Raw genomic sequence first — 8,999 nt, forward strand, 5'->3', positions numbered from 1 at the left:
TCAATAATAAAATTGCAGTTGCCAATGGAGATATTACTTTCTCAACTATTTTCCAATCTCACACATCATAATAGTTTAAATTTAGTAAGTTACATCAAACAGGTGTCTCACAAAACTAAATTTGGATAACTCCAATGTGCAGAACTTTAGTTTTTCACAACAGGTGTCTGCTTACCTTTTTTAGTTGACCGGTCAGGATTTGTGAGACACACCGTCCGACGACAGTACTGGCCAATCAGCCGGACAATTTCCAGCGTCGTCCTTCTACCAGATCACGTCGGTGGTCACCATCTGTTAGGGTTGCGTAAATTCGAATCTGGTATCAGGATAAATATAACAATGAGTCACCGATTTTATACTATGTATTTTTTATTAGCTAAGTAATAAATGGCAAATGCAACTTTCGTATATACGGGCTCACTGTAATACCACGCAGGGCAGAACAGAGAACTGACAAGATGTATGTAAACAGTATTCTTTATACTGTTATAGACATAGTTCCAACCCGTCTGTTGGCCTATCACAGTAGAGGCTGGGCGTGGTTTAAACTTGCCCAGCCTATTGCAGGCGCTCAGGCGGGTCCCCGCCTCTTGGCGCTTCTTGGAGTTCTCCCTCCGTCGATGTATAGATCCTTACTGTTCTGGTATCGCAGCCTAGTTAGAACAGTTGCTCAGTTCCTGCTATTGTGTTGTTCAGTATTTTTCCATCTCAGTTAAACCTCATGATGACCACCCCTCTCCCTATCACAACTTTGTAAGATACAGCAAGTCACACCATGTACTCAATATTGTTACATACAAACACAAGGACAAAGCATCTGCTGGGCTGTTATCTACAGTTTTGCAACATGCAGGTCACGCCATGTTACTCAGTTCTTGTCACACACAAACAGGCAAGTAGCAAGCAGTTGTTTAATCTCATAATGATGCTCCAGTGCACAAATGCAGACACCTCACACAACCAACATCAGATGATATTTAATCATATATATACACTAATGGCTATAATGTAAAACACAGGATCCAACAAAAGCGAGGACGGAATGAAGCAACAATAGAGAAAGAGTTATTAGGCTAATAACATTAGGGGAATATTATGAAAGGTATATGTGCTTCAGCCTACTAAGTATACAAATAGGCCCTATTATATTTCAAAATTGAAATCAAATTCTTTAGCCTATACTTGTAACTTTCGTGCTGCTCACGAATCGCATGTTCTCTTCTGCTTTATCGTGGTTTGAACAATGTGCGTAATTCCAGCCCATATAATACAGTATAATACAGTACAGTAATACAGTTCACACGAGTTTCATTTATTTACCTAAGAGTGCATATAGCTAGCTACATCTATGGGCTTTTATGTTTGTCTGTCGTGCGTACTGTGCAGTAGCCTATATCATACATGTATTGGATAACAGCAACTCTAATCTGGATATGGTTGCTCCTCTGTCTAGACAAAACCTGTGACCAGCATTGAAATCTGTCTGGGTGATCAGGATACGGTTTCTCCTCTGTCTCCCGTCTCCGTTATGTTCCCCTCAGACGGAGAGGCGTCTGTGGGCTGTGTTTGGGTCCAGTGTCAGCTCATAGGCATCTGATGGGGGAGACAGATAGACTAATTACATTACAAATAATTATATGTTTTTAGTGTAATTTTGACAAATATGTTTGATTGATAGTGATCATGAGATCCAATTGACTATTTATTAATGAAATAACTGACAAGGGAGTTCACAAAATACCTCCTTCTAAATGTGATCTCTCTTAACTCACTGTGTGTGTGTTTTTGTGATGGTCAGGTCTACAACAAACAATTACACACCTACATTTCTTCAGGCCAGACTTTAACCAGTGCTCTGCATTATTGTTCAGACTGTAAGAGAAAGAGATTCACAGTGACACAAACAACATTTGTTTGAAGTTCAGTGTGGAAAATACACACCTTAACAGGAGGGCTTTACTGTTCTAGAACAGGAGCAATCAATGATTTGTATAGGTACCTTTTAACTAAAATACCAATTTTACATCCACACATTGTATTTCTACCTGAGTTTTACATTACAGTCTGGATGCTCCAGTGCAGCAGAGAGAATCTTCACTCCTGAGTCTCCTATGTGACTGTAGTCCAGATTTAGCTCTCTCAGGTGTGAGGGGTTTGACCTCGGAGCCGAGGTCAAGGAAGCACAGCCTTCCTCTGTGATTCCATATAATAACAAACTACAGGAAGAGAACATTCAATGAAGGATTTGGACTCACCTAGTGGCATAGTTGCACCCCATGTCAAATATGATCACCGGTATTCAGTTGACAAATGATTTCAAAGTTATTAAGCCATTATGACAATTAATTCACATGCAAACATACAATGTGTATTAAAAATGTGTTATGTCACCTAATTCTTTACACTCCAATTGTACACATGTAAGAACTTCCAGTTTACAGCGTGGACTCCTCAGTCCAGCAGAGAGCAGCTTCACTCCTGAATCCTGCAGATCATGATCATTCAGGTTCAGCGTTCTCAGTTGAGAGGAGCTGAGAGAAGAGGCCAGTGCTTCACAGCATTTTTCTGTCAGGTTGTAACCCATCAGTCTGAATAAGAAATGAAGACAAAAACATGGCTTTAATTTGAGTTTTTAAGGTATCAAACCATTAGGGCATGAATGGTGCAGTGGTTTTAGGCACTGCATCTCAGTGCAAGAGGCGTCACTACAGTCCCTGATTCAAATCCAGACTGAATCACATCCGGCTGTGATTGGGAGTCCCATAGGGTGGTGCACAATTGGTCCGGGTTTGCTGGGGTAGGCCGTCATTGTAAATAAAATTAGCTACACAAGCTTCTGATTACAAATAATATGCCATTACAGTAATAGAGAGTCTACATAGGTGTGTCAGTGTCACAAACTACAGTAATTGTATCTCTGTTTTGATCTCCAAGAAAATGTATGACAAAAATAATGCTGAAGACTTAAAACTGATAGGTGGAAAGAAATCAACCATGGAGTAATGAAACTGGTAAAAAACTTTACTTCAACAGATCATTCAAATCAAAATCAAATTTTATTGGTCACATACACATTTTTAGCAGATGTTAATGCGAGTGTAGTGAAATGCTTGTGCTTCTAGTTCCGACCATGCAGTAATATCCAACGAGTAATCTAACCTAACAATTTCACAACAACTACCTTATACACAAAAGTGTAAAGGAATGAATAAGAATATGTACATATAAATATATGGGTGAGCGATGGCCCGAGCGGCATAGGCAAGATGCAGTAGATGGTATAGAGTACAGTATATACATATGAGATGAGTAATGTAGGGTATGTAAACATTATATAAAGTGGCTTAGTGATTCATATCTCCAAACTAGTTTCGAATGTAATAAGACATTATAACAACGTGAGATTGCTTCTCTTACAGTACATAAATAATGTTTTATAAATACATTGAGGTTTCACAGTACTTACAGCACTACTCTGGAGGCTTTGACCACTGGCAGCAGCCTCAGCAGACCCTCCTCTGAACCAGAGTATTTTCTCAGGTCGAAAATGTCCAGCATCTCTTCTGAGGTCAGCAACACAAAGACCAGAGCTGACCACTCTGCAGGTGAATGTTTGGCCTTAGAGAGAATTCCCGATCCCAGGTGCCTTTGGATCTCCTCCACTAAATGGTCATTCAGCTCATTCAGACAGTGTAACAGGCTGATGCACTTCTCTGGAGAGGGGTTCTCCTTGATGTATTCTACCGTTTCCTTATGGCTCTGTGAGCTGCTTCTTGTCTGTGTTGGTAGACCTCTTAACAGAGTCTGATTGGACTCCAGAGAGAGGCTGAGAAGGAAGCTGAGGAAGAGGTCCAGGTCAAATCAAATCAAATTGTATTTATTTATTTATTTATTTATTTATTTATATAGCCCTTCGTACATCAGCTGATATCTCAAAGTGCTGTACAGAAACCCAGCCTAAAACCCCAAACAGCAAGCAATGCAGGTGTAGAAGCACGGTGGCTAGGAAAAACTCCCTAGAAAGGCCAAAACCTAGGAAGAAACCTAGAGAGGAACCAGGCTATGTGGGGTGGCCAGTCCTCTTCTGGCTGTGCCGGGTGGAGATTATAACAGAACATGGCCAAGATGTTCAAATGTTCATAAATGACCAGCATGGTCGTATAATAATAAGGCAGAACAGTTGAAACTGGAGCAGCAGCACGGTCAGATGGACTGGGGACAGCAAGGAGTCATCATGTCAGGTAGTCCTGGGGCATGGTCCTAGGGCTCAGGTCCCCCGAGAGAGAAAAAAAGAGAGAATTAGAGAGAGCATATGTGGGGTGGCCAGTCCTCTTCTGGCTGTGCCGGGTGGAGATTATAACAGAACATGGCCAAGATGTTCAAATGTTCATAAATGATCAGCATGTTCGAATAATAAGAAGGCAGAACAGTTGAAACTGGAGCAGCAGCACGGCCAGGTGGACTGGGGACAGCAAGGAGTCATCATGTCAGGTAATCCTGGGGCATGGTCCTAGGGCTCAGGTCCTCCGAGAGAGAGAAGGAGAGAATTAGAGAACGCACACTTAGATTCACACAGGACACCGAATAGGACAGGAGAAGTACTCCAGATATAACAAACTGACCCTAGCCCCCGACACATAAACTACTGCAGCATAAATACTGGAGGCTGAGACAGGAGGGGTCAGGAGACACTGTGGACCCATCCGAGGACACCCCGGACAGGGCCAAACAGGAAGGATATAACCCCACCCACTTTGCCAAAGCAGAGCCCCCACACCACTAGAGGGATATCTTCAACCACCAACTTACCATCCTGAGACAGGGCCGAGTATAGCCCACAAAGATCTCCGCCATGGCACACAACCCAAGGGGGCGCCAACCCAGACAGGATGACCACATCAGTGAATCAACCCACTCAGGTGACGCACCCCTTCCAGGGACGGCATGAGAGAGCCCCAGTAAGCCAGTGACTCAGCCCCTGTAATAGGGTTAGAGGCAGAGAATCCCAGTGGAAAGAGGGGAACCGGCCAGGCAGAGACAGCAAGGGCAGTTCGTTGCTCCAGAGCCTTTCCGTTCACCTTCCCACTCCTGAGCCAGACTACACTCAATCATATGACCCACTGAAGAGATGAGTCTTCAGTAAAGACTTAAAGGTTGAGACCGAGTTTGCGTCTCTGACATGGGTAGGCAGACCGTTCCATAAAAATGGAGCTCTATAGGAGAAAGCCCTGGCTCCAGCTGTTTGCTTAGAAATTCTAGGGACAATTAGGAGGCCTGCGTCTTGTGACCATAGCGTACGTGTAGGTATGTACGGCAGGACCAAATCAGAGAGATAGGTAGGAGCAAGCCCATGTAATGCTTTGTAGGTTAGCAGTAAAACCTTGAAATCAGCCCTTGCTTTGACAGGAAGCCAGTGTAGAGAGGCTAGCACTGGAGTAATATGATCAAATTTTTTGGTTCTAGTCAGGATTCTAGCAGCCGTATTTACCACCAACTGAAGTTTATTTAGTGCTTTATCCGGGTAGCCGGAAAGTAGAGCATTGCAGTAGTCTAACCTAGAAGTGACAAAAGCATGGATTAATTTTTCTGCATCATTTTTGGACAGATAGTTTCTGATTTTTGCAATGTTACGTAGATGGAAAAAAGCTGTCCTTGAAATGGTCTTGATATGTTCTTCAAAAGAGAGATCAGGGTCCAGAGTAATGCCGAGGTCCTTCACAGTTTTATTTGAGACGACTGTACAACCATTAAGATTAATTGTCAGATTCAACAGAAGATCTCTTTGTTTCTTGGGACCTAGAACAAGCATCTCTGTTTTGTCCGAGTATAATAGTAGAAAGTTTGCAGCCATCCACTTCCTTATGTCTGAAACACATGCTTCTAGCAAGGGCAATTTTGGGGCGTCACCATGTTTCATTGAAATGTACAGCTGTGTGTCATCCGCATAGCAGTGAAAGTTAACATTATGTTTTCGAATAACATCCCCAAGAGGTAAAATATATAGTGAAAACAATAGTGGTCCTAAAACGGAACCTTGAGGAACACCGAAATTTACAGTTGATTTGTCAGAGGACAAACCATTCACAGAGACAAACTGATATCTTTCCGACAGATAAGATCTAAACCAGGCCAGAACTTGTCCGTGTAGACCAATTTGGGTTTCCAATCTCTCCAAAAGAATGTGGTGATCGATGGTATCAAAAGCAGCACTAAGGTCTAGGAGCACGAGGACAGATGCAGAGCCTCGGTCCGATGCCATTAAAATGTCATTTACCACCTTCACAAGTGCCGTCTCAGTGCTATGATGGGGTCTAAAACCAGACTGAAGCATTTCGTATACATTGTTTGTCTTCAGGAAGGCGGTAAGTTGCTGCGCAACAGCCTTTTCTAAAATTTTTGAGAGGAATGGAAGATTCGATATAGGCCGATAGTTTTTATATTTTATTTTATATTTTATATTGAACCATTCCATTGTAGATTTTGCTTTATGTTTTGGATCATTGTCTTGTTGGAAGACAAATCTCCGTCCCAGTCTCAGGTCTTTTGCAGACTCCATCAGGTTTTCTTCCAGAATGGTCCTGTATTTGGCTCCATCCATCTTCCCATCAATTTTAACCATCTTCCCTGTCCCTGCTGAAGAAAAGCAGGCCCAAACCATGATGCTGCCACCACCATGTTTGACAGTGGGGATGATGTGTTCAGGGTGATGAGCTGTGTTGCTTTTACGCCAAGCATAACGTTTTGCATTGTTGCCAAAAAGTTCAATTTTCGTTTCATCTGACCAGAGCACCTTCTTCCACATGTTTGGTGTGTCTCCCAGGTAGCTTGTGGCAAACTTTAAACAACACTTTTTATGGATATCTTTAAGAAATGGCTTTCTTCTTGCCACTCTTCCATAAAGGCCAGATTTGTGCAATATACGACTGATTGTTGTCCTATGGACAGAGTCTCCCACCTCAGCTGTAGATCTCTGCAGTTCATCCAGAGTGATCATGGGCCTCTTGGCTGCATCTCTGATCAGTCTTCTCCTTGTATGAGCTGAAAGTTTAGAGGAACGGCCAGGTCTTGGTAGATTTGCAGTGGTCTGATACTCCTTCCATTTCAATATTATCGCTTGCACAGTGCTCCTTGGGATGTTTAAAGCTTGGGAAATCTTTTTGTATCCAAATCCGGCTTTAAACTTCTTCACAACAGTATCTCGGACCTGCCTGGTGTGGTCCTTGTTCTTCATGATGCTCTCTGCGCTTTTAACGGACCTCTGAGACTATCACAGTGCAGGTGCATTTATACGGAGACTTGATTACACACAGGTGGATTGTATTTATCATCATTAGTCATTTAGGTCAACATTGGATCATTCAGAGATCCTCACTGAACTTCTGGAGAGAGTTTGCTGCACTGAAAGTAAAGGGGCTGAATAATTTTGCACGCCCAATTTTTCAGTTTTTGATTTGTTAAAAAAGTTTGAAATATCCAATAAATGTCGTTCCACTTCATGATTGTGTCCCACTTGTTGTTGATTCTTCACAAAAAAATACAATTTTATATCTTTATGTTTGAAGCCTGAAATGTGGCAAAAGGTCGCAAAGTTCAAGGGGGCCGAATACTTTCGCAAGGCACTGTATGTTTTTGTTGTCATTTGAGTCTTTGTAATAAAACATTGTATAGCTTCAAACTCTGTTAACAGCAATCATGGTGAGCTTGTGATCTGTCAGTCCTTGCATCCATAGCTTCATCTGCAAATTTGAGAGTGGTTACATTTCTGAAACAGCCAACAGCCCCAACACCTGGTTTGCTGTAAACATGAGTGAATGGACAGTTGGTTTTAAAGATAACCCCATATAGACACACCACAAAAGTTTCCTGTTTACACTCTGTATCCTATTATTCATTAGGTTAGACTAAAGAGGGCATCTATACTTCTAAAGTTCCTTACAAAGTCATACAGTAAAGCTTGTCCAAAATACCTCAATACAACCTGAGCCACTCACCTCTGTTCAGTAGGAAAGACTCCCTCACTGAAATAATAATGGAGTTATTATTGACAGGTCACTCTTCATGGACACACAGCTGGGAACAGGTGAGTCTGCTCTCTCCTGCTGGTCCCTATTAAAATAATTACAGCTTACTAAATACCAGAGTTTATATTCTGTATTTGTATCCATGCTTTTTTGCAATGACGACTATCATTCTCCGTGTTATAAGGTGAACATACGGCATACACTTTACACTTTTATATTGTGCCATTTACCTCACTTATCATTGCCATTCCATACTGAGATTAAACAAGGGAAATGGGACATTAAAAGGTCCACTGTGATATTTAGAGCAATTCTTGATCATTTAACTTAATTAAATAGATCCACTGATTCTAGAAGAACATCATTTAACACTTGATGAGTTTAGTTCAACTGTTTAGACTGTGTTGTTACAGCATTCAACAATGCATTTAATGTTTTAAAAAAAGAATGGAAACCGAAACCGAAAACTGTGATTACTTTGGAATCATTGAACCAAAACCGAACCAACCTCAAAAATAACTAATCGCTAAAACCAGTAGAGGAAGGCCTACATGAGAAAAAAACAATGAGTTAAGCATTCTGGCACGGCGGCCAGGGCAATACTGTCACGATCGTTGTAAGGAACGGACCAAAATGCAGCGTGGTGTGTTCATGATGTGTTCATGATGAAGTTTTTAATAAAAGAAAGCACTAAACACAAACTATACAAAACAATAAACGAATAACGACCGTGAAGCTATAATGAGAACTGTGCTGACCACAAGCAACTAACATAGACAATCACCCACAAACAAACAGTGAAACCGAGGCTACCTAAGTATGATTCTCAATCAGAGACAACTAATGTCACCTGCCTCTGATTGAGAACCATACTAGGCCGAAACATACAAATCCCCAAATCATAGAAAAACAAACATAGACTGCCCACCCAACTCACGCCCTGACCATACTAAATAAATACAAAATAAAGGTCATAAC

At 41.6% G+C, this 8,999-nt stretch overlaps 1 long non-coding RNA gene across 2 annotated transcripts; it reads right to left on the bottom strand.

Moving 5' to 3' along the window:
* Window positions 1-944: 944 nt before the first annotated feature.
* Window positions 945-3,958, bottom strand: LOC112236074. 2 transcript variants are annotated; one of them, XR_002951157.2, is made up of 5 exons: window positions 3,467-3,958; window positions 2,392-2,588; window positions 2,046-2,216; window positions 1,822-1,872; window positions 945-1,593 (listed from the first exon to the last, which is right to left on the bottom strand). It is a non-coding gene; the product is annotated as an uncharacterized LOC112236074 (long non-coding RNA). The 2 variants fall into 2 exon arrangements; XR_002951156.2 differs by lacking the exon at window positions 3,467-3,958 and having other exon boundaries at window positions 2,392-3,123.
* Between the last annotated feature and the right edge of the window lie 5,041 nt (window positions 3,959-8,999).

The sequence above is a fragment of the Oncorhynchus tshawytscha genome, linkage group LG23, assembly GCF_018296145.1.
Source record: "Oncorhynchus tshawytscha isolate Ot180627B linkage group LG23, Otsh_v2.0, whole genome shotgun sequence".
NCBI lineage: Eukaryota > Metazoa > Chordata > Actinopteri > Salmoniformes > Salmonidae > Oncorhynchus > Oncorhynchus tshawytscha.